The 16,174-nt window shown below is 42.7% G+C and overlaps 1 protein-coding gene and 1 long non-coding RNA gene across 6 annotated transcripts in view; both read left to right on the top strand.

The window, feature by feature from the left end:
- The window catches only part of LOC149450177 (uncharacterized), a 29,950-nt gene extending 20,511 nt beyond the window's left edge, over positions 1-9,439 (top strand). The window contains exon 3 of the long non-coding RNA XR_016315300.1: positions 6,252-9,439. This is a non-coding gene — a long non-coding RNA (uncharacterized LOC149450177). The remainder of the gene's footprint in view (positions 1-6,251) is intronic.
- LOC149450175 (threonine synthase-like 2) overlaps positions 1-16,174 on the top strand; it is a 164,784-nt gene that overhangs the window by 71,569 nt on the left and 77,041 nt on the right. The gene's annotated exons all lie outside the window — the stretch shown is intronic.

The following is a 16,174-nucleotide window of genomic DNA, read 5'->3' on the forward strand; positions in this document are numbered from 1 at the left end:
TCTTGACCATTCTCCCTTCTACTCCCCACTTCTCCAAGCCTGTCTATTTTCTGGATGGGGGATGGGGGCAGGGTCAGGAGCGCCACGGGTCTCCAATCACATGGGGGGCGAGGTGCACAAACAAGAGGGGGGATGGCATTGGGCACGCCTGGGGACTGGAAGACAGACCAGGGACAGGGAGGCTTTGTGCACGGGTGGGAGTGATCGCTATCAGCCTGATCTCTATGCTGTCTATGCTGTAGTGCATCGCTGGCAATGGGAAGCCACCTGAGTGTTAGGAAGCTGGCAGAGAGTAGGTAAACCAGCAGCCATTCCCACATGGAAGAAAAATATATTTGAAATATATTTTAAAAATATTCTTCCCAAATATATTGACATATATTTGTAATGCTACAATTTTGGCCGTATTCAATATATTTCAATATATATATATATATATATATATATATATATATATATATATACACACTGCATGTTGAAATGTGTTTTTTATATATTACAAAATATATGAAAAATATTTTTTAAACATATAAAAAAGTCATTTTAACATATATTTTTACATATATTTCTAAACGCATTCCAAATGTAGATTAAATGTATTTTTAAAGACATACAGTATATTTAAAAATGTATTTTTAAAAATATTTTTCATATATTTTGTAATAAAAATGCATTTCAACAAACAGTATCTATATATATTATTATTATTATTATTATGCAGTATTTATAAAGCACCAATAGTTCGCTCAGCGCTGTACATTACAAAGGGGGACAGAACATGTGACAGAATAATAACAATACAATGCAAAACATGAGGGGATCGAGGGCCCTGCTCCTTGGAGCTTACAATCTAGGAGGGAGGCTTCCCTGAAGAGGTGGGTTTTCAGGGTTCACCTAAAGGAGAGGAGAGTAGGTGATAATCTGATGGGTTGGGGCAGGGAGTTCCAGAGGATGGGTGACACCCTGGAGAAGTCCTGGAGGCGGGCATGGGAGGAGGAGACCAGGGAACTAGAGAGAAGGAGGTCTTGTGAGGAGCAGAGTGTGTGTGCTGGGCGGTACTTGGATATTAGGTCGGTGATGTAGTTTGGGGCAGTATTATGAACAGCTTTGTACGTCAGTGTTAGGATTTTGAATTTGATCAGTTGCGCAATCGGAAGCCAGTGGAGGGATTGGCAGAGGGGGGTGGCGGAGATGGAGCGGTTGGAAAGGTGAATGAGTCTGGCAGCTGTATTCAGGATCGACTGAAGCGGGGATAGCCAGCGGCGAGGCAGGCCAGTGAGGAGGGAGTTGCAGTAGTCGAGTCATGATATGATGAGGGAGTGGATGAGCTGTTTAGTGGTTTCTGGGGTTAGGAAAATGCGTATTTTGTCGATGTTGCGGAGGTGGAGTCTGCATGAGTTTGTTAAAGATTGGACTTGGGGCTGGAAGGATAGGTTGGAGTCCAGAATGACACCAAGTACTCTGGCCTGCGGGGCGGGTTTGATGGTGGCGTTGTTGGATGTGATGGAGAAGTCAATGGGGGGTGGTGTCCGGGCTGGGGGGAAGACAAGAAACTCGGTTTTGGAGAGGATCAGTTTAAGGAAGTGGAGCGACATCCAGTCAGATATGTCGCTCAGTAGGTGTGATGAGGTGGTGAGGTGGGGGGTTGAGAGATAAATTTGTGTGTTGTCGGCATATAGGTGGTAGTTGAAGCCGTGAGAGTGTATGAGTTGGCCAAGGGAGGAGGTGTAGATGGAGAAGGGGCCCGAGGACGGAGCCTTGAGGGACCCCAAAAGAGAGGGGGAGGTGGTACCATTATAGGTAACACTGAAAGAGCGTTGTGGCAGGTAGGATGAGAGCCAGGAGAGAGCAGAATCTCTGAGGCCGAGGGAGTGTAGTTTTTTGAGGAGGAGGGGGTGGTCGACTGTGTCGATGGCCGCAGAGAGGTCAAGGAGTAGGAGCACTGAATAGTGGCACTGAATAGTGGCACTGAATAGTGACTCTTACCAGTCTATAGGCGTGCTGGCTCTTACCAGTCTATAAGTGTGCTGGCTCTTACCAGTCTATAGGTGTACTGGCTGTTACCAGTCTATAGGTGTGTTGGCTCTTACCAGTCTATAGTTGTGCTGGCTCTTACCAGTCTATAAATGTGCTGGCTCTTATCAGTCTATAGGCGTGCTGGCTCTCACCAGTCTATAGGTGTGCTGTTTCTTCAGTCCAAGAATATTTTAAAGCAGAACTCCGGTTAAAATCTTTATATTCCCATGCAGTGGGGCTGTGCATGAGTTAAATGCTCATTTTGGCTCAGGTAAAAGCTGTACTTACCCATGCCTACAATCCTCCGGAAAACCGCACTCCCCCACATCCAGTGGTGGATTGTTCCTGCTGTCCTCATGTCAGGAGCTGGTCTATGGGCGTGATGCGTCATAAATAGCCCATTCATGAGACCACTAGTGTGCGGGGGGGGGCAGGGGCCAGTCTTGCGCTCAGAGGATCGACGGATTAGGTAAGTATATCTTTGCTTTCTGAGCCCCTAGACAGAAATGAGCATTTAACCCATGTAGTGCAGGCACAGCCCTACTGCAGGGAAAATATTAATGTTGCCCAGATTTCTTCTTTAACCCCTTGACGCCGACTTCACACAAATATGCGGCCTCACAGAACTTGGCTTTTTTCCGTGGGGCCGCATATTTGCGTACCTGTCTTTCTGCTGGGAGTGTGCCGCACAGCATGCTCCCTGCACAAAGACCGCGGTGTCACTGAGAGCCCAAGGTCCCGTTCTAACGATCGAGACCTGGGACTCCAGATTCCGGGTCACATGATCGCTTTGATAGCCTCTGATTGGCTATCACAGTTGTCAGTCACTGTACAGCCTGGCCGCCTTATGTTTTTTTTCTCTCTATGAATGGAGGAGAGATACATTGTATCTCTCTAACTCCTGGCATAGAGGGAAAAATTGTTTGGAAAAATTAAAATAAAATAAATATTAAAAAATAAAATAAAAAAAATAAAGAAAAAATAGCTAGATCAAGGTTTGATCTAGTTCAGTGCCAGGATAAGTGTTTGGGTTAAGGTCAGGGCCAAAGGTCACGGTCAAAAGGTCAGGGTTTAAAAAAAAATTGGTATCAGTGTCAGTTAGTGTCAGTGTGTTTTATTTAAATAAAACAAAAAACAAAACGCGCACTATTGTTTCTGGGCTGTACTACGGGTACAAACAGCAAATAACATACACATATATGGTATCGCTGCGATCGTCAAGAGCTGAAGAATTTATTTTGGGTTTTTTGATGGTAGGTTATGGTAGTAACAAGAAACACACAGCTAAATTTAAAAAAAAATTTTTTTTTACTATTTTGGGCAAGTTTTTCTTTGATAATAAAAAAAAATCAGGAGATATCCATTACCATTTACCACCAAATGAAAGCCCAATTTGTCCTGAAAAAACACGGTATAATTCACCTGGATGTACAAAGTAGTTGTGATGATATGTACGGTTTTACTAACACATGTCAACGTTGCAAAATTGTGCTTAGGCATTTAGATTTGTTTTACCCTTAGGCGTGAAGGGGTTAAGCAAGCACAGAAAATACCCGTTGATCCTGCCAGAGATGCAGTGTCCTTCTTACTGTCTGTATACCTCCCAACTTTCTGAGACGGGAATGAGGGACACTTATTAGCAAAATATGTAGGCATAGGACACACCCCCTGCCACGCTCCCTTAGAGGAGTATTATACAAAAAAAATGATTAGTTAACATTTCAGGCAATCAAAGGGTTGCGTTCTGTGTTGTGTTTTACATAGTGTGCTGTGTGTGTTTTACTATGTAAACATGCTGCTTTGTATTGCTCTGCATAGCAGAGCAATAAAAAGCAGCATGTCGGTGCTGGCAGGGGAAAGATCTGCGTTGTTTACACAGAAGACTCTCCTCTGTCAGCTCTGCTGATGATCACCAAGTCCTGGCAGAGAAATATCGTCCGGAACCCGGTGATTAACATGCTGAGGAGCCAATAGTGCCATGGGTAGGGAGTGCACGTGCATGCTCCGCCTACCCAGAAGTGCAAATCATGTATATATGTGTGATTTTGCACATCCCTGCCACCCTGTAGCGGTACTTCTGCTCTAGGGCAGTTGGGAAGCGGTTAACCCCTTCCTGCCCAGTGTCATTAGTACACTGTCAGTGCTTTTTAATTAGTGTCACTGTGGATATCAGTGGCAGTTAGTTAGTTCTCACCCAGTGTCAGAATGCCCGCCGCAGTCCCACAGTCCTGCAATAAGTCGCTGAGTGCCGCCATTATTAGTAAAAAAATTCTCCATATTGTGTAAAAAGGATGTTTGATCCTGTCCTCTTTGATCCTCCCCTTATTTTACTGTCCCCAGTCCCTATGCCATAGTTGTAGCAGCAGTAATAAGTCTGAACATGCTCAGTTTGGTGTGTATTGCTAGAGAGGTCTTTTTTTTTTTTTGGGAGGGTGTATGTGGTCGGCACAGGGCCAATCAGCACTGTTCAGACAGAGGGTCAGGGGTTATGCAGCCTCATAGGATGGTCAGAGGAGAATTAAAACCCTCCTACAAGATTAACCAGTGCTCTGCTGGACACTGATAGAAGTCACAAGACTGCTCTAACTGCTGATGAGAAAAGGCATTTAGCAGTTTATATTTACTAAAATAATTGCATTTCCATGTTGTGTGTACTGTGGGAGAGCAGATATAGTGACTGCAGGGTCCTGGGAGACCAGATATAGTGAATGCAGGGTCCGGGGAGACCAGATATAGTGAATGCAGGGTCTGGGGAGACCAGATATAGTGAATGCAGGGTCCAAGGAGACCAGATATAGTGACTGCAGGGTCCGGGGAGACCAGATATAGTGAATGCAGGGTCCTGGGTTTAGGAACACTTTAAGTTCCTGCATATTATATTTCTTTTAGTTTAGGGGGTTAAGCCTAAAACCTGGAATTTTAGCTATGAATACACTTTGTGCCGTGTTGGTCCTGGCGTTTAGTCGCGGCTTGAACGTCAGTCTACAGAGGAAGTGAACCTCTCGAGTACTTTGCAATTCAGCACATTGCTCCGCCATGCCAGCTACATCTTAGTACCTGATGTGCATGTAGTGCAAGGAATGTCAGGATTGTTGATTTTGGTTTCTTTTCCTGGACTGTAACATTGCAAAACCCATTGGGGAGCCTACATGGATATAAAACATTAACATTCAACTCCACTCCAAAAAAAAAAAAACTATCATCCAAGTTAACTATATTTGTTACATGGATTTCCACAAACTCTGTTCCAGATCTTATAACCTGAACTTACTGAAAATTGAATGGCCGCAGAATCAAAAAATGTAAATCTCGGAGGTTTTGATTTTACTATAAATACACAGTTGTGCATGAAATATTGCACTAGAGATTTGCACGATGGAAAAACTAGTTTTGTTTTGGATTTATTTGTTAAGTTAATCATTTTGTGTTGTCATATTTATTACTGTAGACTGATTTGTTTTCAGAATTCATTTCATATAGTCATTATTTTCAAATTGATTTGAAATTCGAATTTTGGAAGCTGGCTATATTGGTTCTATTTTATTCTGGTCTATTTTTTTTTGTTTTCTATTCTAGTTTTTTACTTTCTATTCTATCTTATTCTTTTATAGTCTATTGTTTTATTTTCTGTTCTATTCTGATTTCTATTCTCTTGTATTCTATTCTATTCTATTCCTTTATTTTATATTCTAGTTTTTCTATTCTATTATTTTATTTTCTGTTCTACATTATTCTTTCTATTCGGTTCTATTCTATTACTTTATTTTATAGTATTTTCTATTGTGTTCTTTTCTATTCTTTTATTTTCTATTCTATTCAGTTCAGTTTTGGGCACCAGTTCAGAAAAAGGATATCGAGGTACTGGAGAAAGTGCAGAGAATGGCAACCAAACTGATAAGAGGCATGGGGGAGCTCAGCTATGAGGAAAGATTAGAGGAACTGAATTTATTCTCTCTTGAGAAGAGGAGATTAAGGGCTCATTAACTAGAATGCAGTGCTGGAGAGCCGTGTTCCTGCGCAGCTTCCCACACCGCATTCCGATTGCAATGCCCTTGCGATCTGCTTCGGGGTCAGTTCCAAGTTAACGACACCCTAAATGCAGGTCGCAAATGTAGTAGAATCATCATCTTATTTCACTTTTATACATACTTACTGTATTTGTTGCAATATGTTTCCATTTTGAATTCAAATTAATTTTCAAATTCAAATAGTTTGTTTCATTATAATTTATTTAGGAGGAGCCTTCGCACGCCTTGACGTTACGCCGCCGGGTCAGGAGGTCCGGCGGCCCACCCATGTTTCTCACTGGTCAATGTTTAGAACCTTTTTTTTCAAGCTGCTTTTACTGGCTACAGGCTGCAGGCATGTGTTTTGTAACTCCTATGGTTTTTACGTATTGGATTTAATAAATATTTTAAAAAACATACTACGCTATGAGTATTTTTACTCCTTACACCTGGCACTGAGTTCCCATACCTCAGCCCCAGCATTTTCAGGTTCTCTGTGCGGACCCAAGGAGCAGTGTGATCCGACCAGACCACTATCGCCTTACCACCGACGGACCATCTGGGTACTATAAAGCAGCGCCTACATGGGACCCCGGCTACATGTAACCTGTACATGCGCATTCTAATTGCGCTTCTGGTAAGCGGGCAATTTATCTATTCCTGGGATTGGATTACACCTATACTCCCTGCGAGTCCCCCATCACTGAACTGTCTATCATCTTTAATACTTTTATATTTGACGATTGTATATATTTCAATTGCCACTTGGACATTGTCTGTAGCGCTGCACTTATATTGTTTCTATTTTGGTTGGAAGGGCTTGTAGTTCCTTTTTGTGCATTTGCCGCTCACTGGAGTGCGCTCACTTTTCCTATTTATACACTATGTAATTTATTTTGGATTCCCTGAAATTCATTACTATTGATTTGTAAATTCGAATGCATCCAAATGTTCTAATAATGAAAATGTCAGCAGAATTGCGATTTGTAACAAAATGAATTGCACAGGTCTATATTGCACGCCTGCACCCCTTTAGATGTTAGTAGTCACTGGAAGCACTTTTTCTATTGGTTGAACTCGATGGACTTACTCGTCATACTCAGATGCAGGCACAGGCCTCTTTAACTTCATTTCTCACAACTCACTGGATTCTTGGACATCATCAAGCTCAGATGCCTCAGCTCTATCAAGTGATGGCTTCCACTGTCAGAACTGGCATGAAGGCAACTGGGCCAAAGCCTGCAAGCCTTTAGCATCTCCAAAAAACCGAGCTGCTGTGGGGAGCCCCTCACCATTGCTATTAGAGTACTCCAATTCCAGTGGGGTGGCCCTTTTTCATTAGGGCCTTGGATCCCTCTTGCTGTTCATCTGTGTTACAAGACTTACCTTGGACTTCACTAAGAGGGGCACTCTGTTCATTTTGACCTGGACATCGGAAAGCCCAGGAACATGACAAGAGGGACCCTGTGGTGGCCTATTACTGTCGCTTGTATTCTATGCAAACTGGAATGAAGTTGTCAGCAAGAGCCCAGACTGTAGGAAATTCCTTTCAAAACTCATGGATCAGTTGGAAATGCTATCCTAACCTCCAGAGAGGGAGCCTCCATTAGACCCAGAGGACTGCACCTGCCTATCCCACTAAAGGGAACTCTGGAGTATCCTGATAACAACCAGCTTACACCTTAGGATCCATCTACCCACAGAGGCACTAGATTCCTGCCATCACCCCACGATGACCATTTGATGACATCAGGATAAATTTATAACGCGCATTTTACTTGTGCTTTCTGGTGAGTGCGCATTGCTTATACACCTATATTCACCTTCTCCAGGAAGTCACAGGAGTAACGAGCACCTTGGTCACCTGATGAACTTATTTATGATTTATTATGATCAGTGAAACTTGATCTTATTTTATGTTTATCATTATACGCTACTTTTATATATTTATATCTTTCTTAGCGCCGCACATCACCTTTATACTATTCATTTCAGGGTTATTTTGGCTACCTTGTGCTTGGCTGCTTTCACTTTTAAAGTGATTTGTGCGCTCACATTTTACACATTGTTACACTTAACCACCAAAATAAAGTTTTATCTGTCTCAAAAAAATGCTAAAAAATTCATATGGCTACAGTGTTGCATGACCACGCAATTGTCATATTGTCATTCAAAGTGTGATAGCACTGAAAGCTGAACATTGGCCTGGACTGGAAGGGGGTGAAAGTGTCCAGACTTGAAGTGGTTAATTCTTCCTTTTTTTTTTTTTTTTCTTTTTATAAAATCGCAAAGCAATCATAGACACAAAATGGTGGCTTCAGTCATGGTGATGGGATCAAGATGCCTCGATTGAATTCAACGAACAAATAGGAGCTCCTTTAACGAAATTGCAGATTTGTTTCCAATTTTCTCTTTTAGTAAACTGTATTGAAAGTGGTAATTTATTGCTCAGTATCAACTTCACATTCTGCTGAACTCTGGTGATCAATCAAATCCATGGGAGGTACATTTCTTTGTTTCCAGTAAGTTACTTAGAGGGGTACTTGCTACGCCTGGTGACTCAAAAATGTTTGAAATTGACCAAAAATTGCCATATGTTTGGGCAGCCTTATAGTGTGCATGAGTGTAGTAAGGACAGTTGATTATAAGCTTGTTTAGTGTGGTGTAATTATGGAAATGAAAACAAATGGGTTTAGAAGTGTCTGTTAAAAAATAGTATTTTTGGGGGTGGAAGAGTTACTAGTTTTTGGTCCATCGTTTGGACTTCAATTGAAACAGCTGAAAAATGTGTCTACGGGACCTACAAGGTAACATTCCCGTACTATTGTACATAAAAACACACGTGCAAGTGTCAAGGTCCTACCTATCCTCAGACCTTGTGCTGCTCCATGTGCTGGCATCCATCTTAGGTGTCTGCAAAGCATTGTGGGATCCTTTATGCTTTCAGCCCTCTGCGGCTCCTCCCCCAGAAGGTGGTGGCTTATCATATACAAGTCTGCTGTTTGTGGCTGTCCATTGCATTCGTGTCCTGTCTGTTGCACAACAGCAAGCTCTTGTTTAGCTACTCATTGCTTTCCTGGATACCGACTTGGCTTTGGCTAAGACTCTTCCTGGCTTCTGACCCCGGCTCTGGCAACCATTCTTCCTGGCTCCTGATCCCAGCTCTGGCGATGATTCTTCCTGGCTCCTGATCCCGGCTCTGGCGATGATTCTTCCTGGCTCCTGATCCCGGCTCTGGCGATGATTCTTCCTGGCTCCTGATCCCGGCTCTGGCGACGATTCTTCCTGGCTCCTGATCGCGGCTCTGGCGATGATTCTTGCTGGCTCTTGACCCCGGCTTTGGCTACGATTTCCGCTGTTGGACTTGCATAGACTCTTGTCTTATTTTTATATTAATAAACCTACCTATAATTGCACCTCCTTGTGTGTCTGGCTCCTCACTCCCTGACAGCAAGCATGCAAAAAAATATGCCTCTACATAGCTTGGCTATGCTCACACTAGGGCTGTCCATACATTAGTAGAACTTTGTACAAACGTTCATACAAAAATTCTCATCACAAAAACCTTTCTTACCATCAGCTAATTTAGTAGTAAAGCTTTTAAAGCGGAGCTCGAACCAAAAAAGGAAGTTCCACTTTAAGGCCTCGTCCCCCGTTCCTCCCTAAGGATTGGCACCTTTGGGGAGCTGGTACCCGAATTTGACAGGTACCTGTTCACACTTCCGCTGCGATCGCTAAGGCGATCAGAAGTGGAAGTTGTCCTCCCCTCCTTCCACCCGAAGTCTTCTGGGACACGTAACATGTCCCAGAGGACTGCGGGACCGCTCACAATGCGCAGCGCCACTTGTGCATGCGCAGTGGGCACCCGGCTGTGAAGCCACAAGTTGTCGCACCCGGGTGCCCACACTTAAGATGCCGGTGCTGGGGATATAGGACGGTCGGTGAACCCAGCTGCGACGACGGCACCGCTGTATCCTAGGTGAGTGACTGTTTTTCAAAGTGAGCAGTTTTTGGAGTTGCTGACTTTTATTTTTTTTCATAGGCGACTGGAGCTCTGCTTTAATAGTTAGACTAGATGTGCTATTTGAATGTCATCCCAGACATGAGTACAAATCCACTTGAGGACCAAGCTTATTCTGACACTTCTCTCCTACATGTAAAAGTCAGTGCTTTTTTGCTAGAAAATTACTTAGAACTCCCCAAAACATTTTATATATATATATATATATATATATATATATATATATATATTTATTTTCAACAGAGGCCCTAGAAAATAAAATGGTGGTCATTGCAATTTTTTATGTCACAAAGTATTTGCGCAGTGGTTTTTCAAACTCAATAAAAAAAAAACCCATGGTAAACAAAAAAACACAATATATAACCCATTTTTTTTTAAATATGAAAGATGAGTAAACAGATACCTAACATGTCATGCTTTAAAATTGCGTCAAACTAGGGTACTTAAAAAAATCTGAATTTTTAAAGGTTACCTTTGTGGTAGAAATAAGCAGTGACAGGTCCTCTTTATGGAGAAATCTGGGGTCAATAAGACCTTACATCTCTCCTTCACAATGGAAAGCATTAGGTAAAAAAAATAAATATTGGCATTGTTTACATCGGGCCGGAACTGGAAGTGACGTTGCTCTGGTCCTCCTAGGCCATAGAGATGAGCAGAGCCTATCTTTCCTCTGCTCATCTCTGTGGCCAGCCACCGAGATGCACTAGATCAGTTCCTGGGCTCACTGATCATCCAGGTAAGCTTGATAACCACCGAAAAGTGACGATGGGGGACGATCCCTCCCACTTCTTCTAAGAGTGATCCAGCAGCTAATCCACCACTCAGATCACTTTTACAGAAAGACCGGCACCTGAACAAAATTTTAATACCAGGGATATGGCATCTAGCTGCACCCATAACCCTGGTATTAAATGTATAAATAATGACGTATTTTCCCAGTTAGGCAGTTGGCAAGTGGATATGTACGAATTATACAATGTTTCCCAACAAAAACCACATTCAACCTTTAGAATTTTGTTTGTTTATTTATTTCAGGTACTTCTATAGCACTGTCAATTTATGCAGCGCTTTACATATATATTGTACATTCACATCGGTCCCTAACCCTCAAGGGGTGTACAATCTAAAGTCCCTAACTCACATTCATACATATACTAGGACCAATTTAGACAGGATCCAATTAACCTACCAGCATGTCTGTGGAGTGTGGGAGGAAATTGGAGTACCCGGAGGAAACCCACACAGGCACAGGGAGAACATGCAAACTCCAGGCAGGAGGTGCCATGGCTGGGATTTGAACCAACAACCCTAGTACTGCCAGGGGGAAGTGCTAACCATTTAGCCACTGTGCTGCCCTACATTCCAGAAAATGTTTCCATCCTACTCCTTTTGACTGCGGCCAAAACTGAACAACAATTTGACTCCAGTAACCATTCAAAAATTGTAACGCACATCCCAAAAGCAAAAATTTCAGTACAAAATTCTATTAGTGTCTGGCCAGCTTAGGTGTGAAATATCCCCACATATCTCAGAGACCAGCAGATGTTCCTTATCACTCCCATTCTAATCTGCTAGCCCTGTACTATCCATCAATCAAATGCACCCATGATACATCATCGGGGTGTGAAAAGTATTGTTTATTTAATAAAGGTTTATCTTTCACACAACAATCTGGGCCCTCTAATCTCTAACACAGATCAGGTAGTGCCTCCACCCACTCCTGGTCATCCATTTACTCTTCCATCCGTTTTTTTTTTCCCACTGAATTTATTTGAAATTGTGGGCAGTTTTTACTAGCTGGAGCTTCCATTACACTTTACAGGAGTCTCAGGTCAAAAGTGCACTTTGTGTAAAAAGTAACAAGGTAATATCAGATGGTGTCCGTGTGAAAGGTGCCATCACCCCGGCCATCAAACACATATGGAGAAATAGAATTCAGCTCCTTGCTTTGTTTTAGGCCCAGCTATCGCCATTAATCTCATGGACAATTATTGTTAAAAAGACTTTTTGTTTAAAGCAACTCGTTGTAAGAAAAAAAACATCTAAGATTTTAATAATTTTACACTGTAGGCTATTAGGAACAGGGCCCTCCTAACCAGGGGCAGACTGACCATTTGGAAACTCGGGCACTGCTCGAGGGCCCGGGGTCAGTAGGGGGCCCCATGAGATGCCCCTGGTACCTTTTTCATAGGTTTTTTTGAGTTTGGGCAAGGCCACGGGCCCCATGATCCCCTATTGCCCGGGGGCCCCGTGAGTTTTCAGTCCGCCCCTGCTACTAACCCTCTTGTCTTAATTTGTATTGTGACTGTATTGACTCCCTGTATATATTGTAAAGTGCACACAAACTGTTGTCACTATAAAAATCCTGTATATTAATAATAATAAAATCACCCCATAAAAGTAGAGATGTAATATTTGCCTGTCCTGTCAGTGAGTCCGGTCTTCACAAGCTACGCTAACTGAAGTATCTTCAACATCTGACAACGTTTCAGGAGTGCCAGACACCAGTGAAGCCTGGTGTCATACAGTACCTTTCCTGGGAATGCATCTGGCTTCTCTCCCGCCTTAGGCTCCATGTACACGGGGCACTTCTGAACGATGGAAACTGACTGCTGGAAAATGTAGGTTAAAAAACTACTGTTTAGCCGCGTTTGCATACCACGTTTCTGAGCATTTCCATTTTAAAGATAACCTCAGGAGACCTTCCAAAATGCCCAGAATGCACTAAAAAACAGTAAAAAATTAATATTTCAGACATTTTGAGAGAAATAGAGAGAGCAGAAGCATAGAGAGTAGTATTTGTTGAGATTAGCCGTTTTTGTTTTTTTTTGTGGTGTTGGATGTGTTCCAGCTCATTTCTGTGCAGAAATTATTGCAGCAGTGTCTAAACCTCATGCGAAACCTCAAAGTATGGTGTACCAGGTCCATTTGAGTACCGGGAAAACGCTTTGCATGCATTTTTCATGATGAAAAAAGGCTCTGGACAGCATCTGGAAATGGAAGAGTTAAAAAAAATTTCAAAACGCTTATAAATATGGTTAGCCGCGTTTACAAGCGTTTGGCGTTTGAAATGCTGATAAAATCTACTCCTGAACGCAAGTTTGGTGCGTTCAAAAAACGACTGTAACTCAACTGCCTGTAAATGACGATGTGTACATGGACACATAGGAAAACATTAGGGAGAGTTCAGGGGCTGCTGAAAAAAACTCAGAAAAGCTCCTAAATGTGAGTTTATCAGCTGCAGTGTACATGGAGCCTTAGAATGTTAAGTTGTTACAACATTCTCCTCCTGCCAGTAGGGGGAGACCCAGGCCGCTTCAAGCCTATAGACTTTGATACCAAGCGTTTGGGGTGCTGGGAGATGTAGTCCATGGCGATGGCCATGTCATAGGACTACAGTTACTCTTAACTACAAATCCCTATAGCCTGTGCAGCAGGAGGAACCATTTATACAGTGTTCTGTGCCCTGGAAAAGCCCACTCTCTCAGTCCCACGAATCAAGCAGTTCAGACCTGTTTGGAGTAAACAGACCTGTGTGGCGGTCGAAATTTTATGGGTCCAGAGCGTTCAATCCACTGGTTGGTGTGGTTACATTCATCACATCCACTGTTCTGCCTGCAGATTAGAGACCTGCTGAGTCTCCAGATTGCTGAACTATCAAGAAAGTTTGCACTACCTCGGAGTCTACCTGCAAGGGTGCCCCCTTTCACCACAATACTACAATGTTTCCTGAAGAGTTGGTGAGCGGGCCATCGGCCCACCTGCACTTAACATCTGATATACTGCTGAGAGCAGAACCTTGACTACTTTCCTCTCCCTCCTGTCTAATCAGACACCTCATGGACTGCCATCTTAGGGCACAATTATAATACAGTTTGCCAAGCATTCTACGGGTTAGTGAGTGTTGGCACAGTACAGTGAAAGGAGAACAATACTATCGCTTTTACTTCCTGCAGGATACAATCTCCATTATCAGTGCCCCAACATTAGCCGGCAGAGATCCATTCTAAAGACTACCCCAGTCTAGGCTTAGGCAAGCCGCTTCCAGCTTATGCAGGCCATGACGTTCTGTTCCCTTGTTACATACAAAAGACCACTTTATTGCCTAATGTGTATTCAGGGTGGTGTTGCTAAATGCTGATCTGAGCTACTGTATCAACTGGTTACCTACATGTTGTTTAATTTACTGCTTCTGTCACTTCCATTGCTCACACAGAGTGCTGACTTGGGTAATAGTCATTGAATTGGATTGTATTTGTCTGACAATCACTTTGCCAACTAATACTCAATACATTTACTGCTTTAATGGTTCTTGTGTCTCTTTGTAACAGTGGAATACAGAGTGCTGAGAAAATTGCTGTGTACTCAATATTCCATTCAAAGAGGAAGCAAAACCATATGTGTCAATAGGGTAGAGGCCCGTGTAGTGAGTGGCAAAGAACAGAGAACCTGTCTTTATCAACGGCTCCTTCAGGTGTGGTGCTACATCTTTGTCCCCCACTGCGCACTGGTTCCACCCAATGGCTGCTATGTCACTGCTCTATTCCTGCAGGGGCTGCACTAAGGTACTGCCTGGCAGGTGGAACCACAAAAGGGGATGTAGGAGTCTGGCACACCAAGTGGTTTCATCAGGGGGATGTGATTGGATGTTCACTTCTTTATATAAATCAATATGGGTGAAGTGAACGTCCAATCGCATCCCCCTGATGAAGCCACGTGGACCTGTGGCGTAACGTGTAGGGGAGGGGCTCTGACGTCACAACTAACCCGGGACGGGGAGTATAGGATGTGTGCTGCGCACACAAGAAAGATATTGTGATTTTAAAAAGTGCTGATTGATTTTAACAAATGTGAGTGCAATATTGGGCACAAAATGAAGGGTATTTTAAAGGATAAGGCACTATATTCCCTTTTTTTTCCATATAAACGCTGAGAATCGAGGATACAATTGGGGAGAGGGAGGAGAAAATTCGAGTTTAAGGAGGGAGAGATCCCTGCAGGGATACAGGCACAAGAGGAGAGGAGGATTAAGAAGCCCATAAGGGATATCCACCATCCATGATATGATGCACCAAGAGATCAAAATTCGGTTCCAATTGTGAACAAAATGCGAAGTGCACCTAATTATTAGGCTTATAAGGAGGTGAGAACAAACACTTTAAGGATACACAGAAGTTTCTGAATAACACTGCGGATCACACCACTGTTTTATTTTAGGACTGTCACCATATGTATTTTCAAAACAGAGACTTATGAATTGTTTATATCATTTTATTTATTTATTTTTTCACAAATTCTTTGACTAGATGACACAGATGATTGATGTGCATGCTTTTTATTGAATGAAATATTCATATTGAAAGGATTACTAATTTGAATATTTAATATATTTGGCACACAGCACAAATAAGTTGAAAACCAAAAAAGTTGAAATTGTGATATAGCACTTAAGTGATCTTTTTATATATTATTTATGAATTTTGGAGTGCGACATTTTTGATTATTTAAGTATCTGGGAGCTGACCTGCAGAGCCCTCAGCCATGACCTAAGTTAACCTGGCTGACTTATCCCAGGCTTCTACTCAGCCTCTATCTAAAATACTATCTAGCTCCCCCTAACTAGATGGGCGCTACATATACATTACCATACCTGCTTAGACCCTGTCTATACAGACAGTATGCTTGCCTGTTGACTTGCCACCATCTGCAGCTTAAAGTGATATTAAAGGCATTTTTTTAAAAATAACAGACATGTTATACTTACCTGTTCTTCTACCTGCACCTGCCTCTCCCTCCTGCCAAGCGCCCCCCACAGCAAGCAGCTTGCTATGGAGACACTCAAGAAGGCTCATTCCCGAGCCACTGCTCTGTGTGTCCATTCACACACACAGAGCCGTGGTTTGGTCCCGCCCCATCTCTCTCCTCATTGGCTGCTTGCTGTGATTGACTGCAGCATGAGCAAATGGCTCTTGATGCTGTATCAGTCAATAAAGAGGAAGAGTCTCCGGAGAGCCGAGGCTCTTGTACACACCATGGGGCTTAGGTAAGTATTTTTGGGGGGACTGCTGCACACAGAAGGTTTTCTAACTTTCATGCATAGAATGCATGATTAAGCAGAAGCATACTCAGT

The sequence above is a fragment of the Staurois parvus genome, unplaced genomic scaffold (assembly GCF_062004578.1).
Source record: "Staurois parvus isolate SC_StPar_1 unplaced genomic scaffold, SC_StPar_1.0 ptg000581l, whole genome shotgun sequence".
In the NCBI taxonomy this organism is placed as follows: Eukaryota; Metazoa; Chordata; class Amphibia; order Anura; family Ranidae; genus Staurois; species Staurois parvus.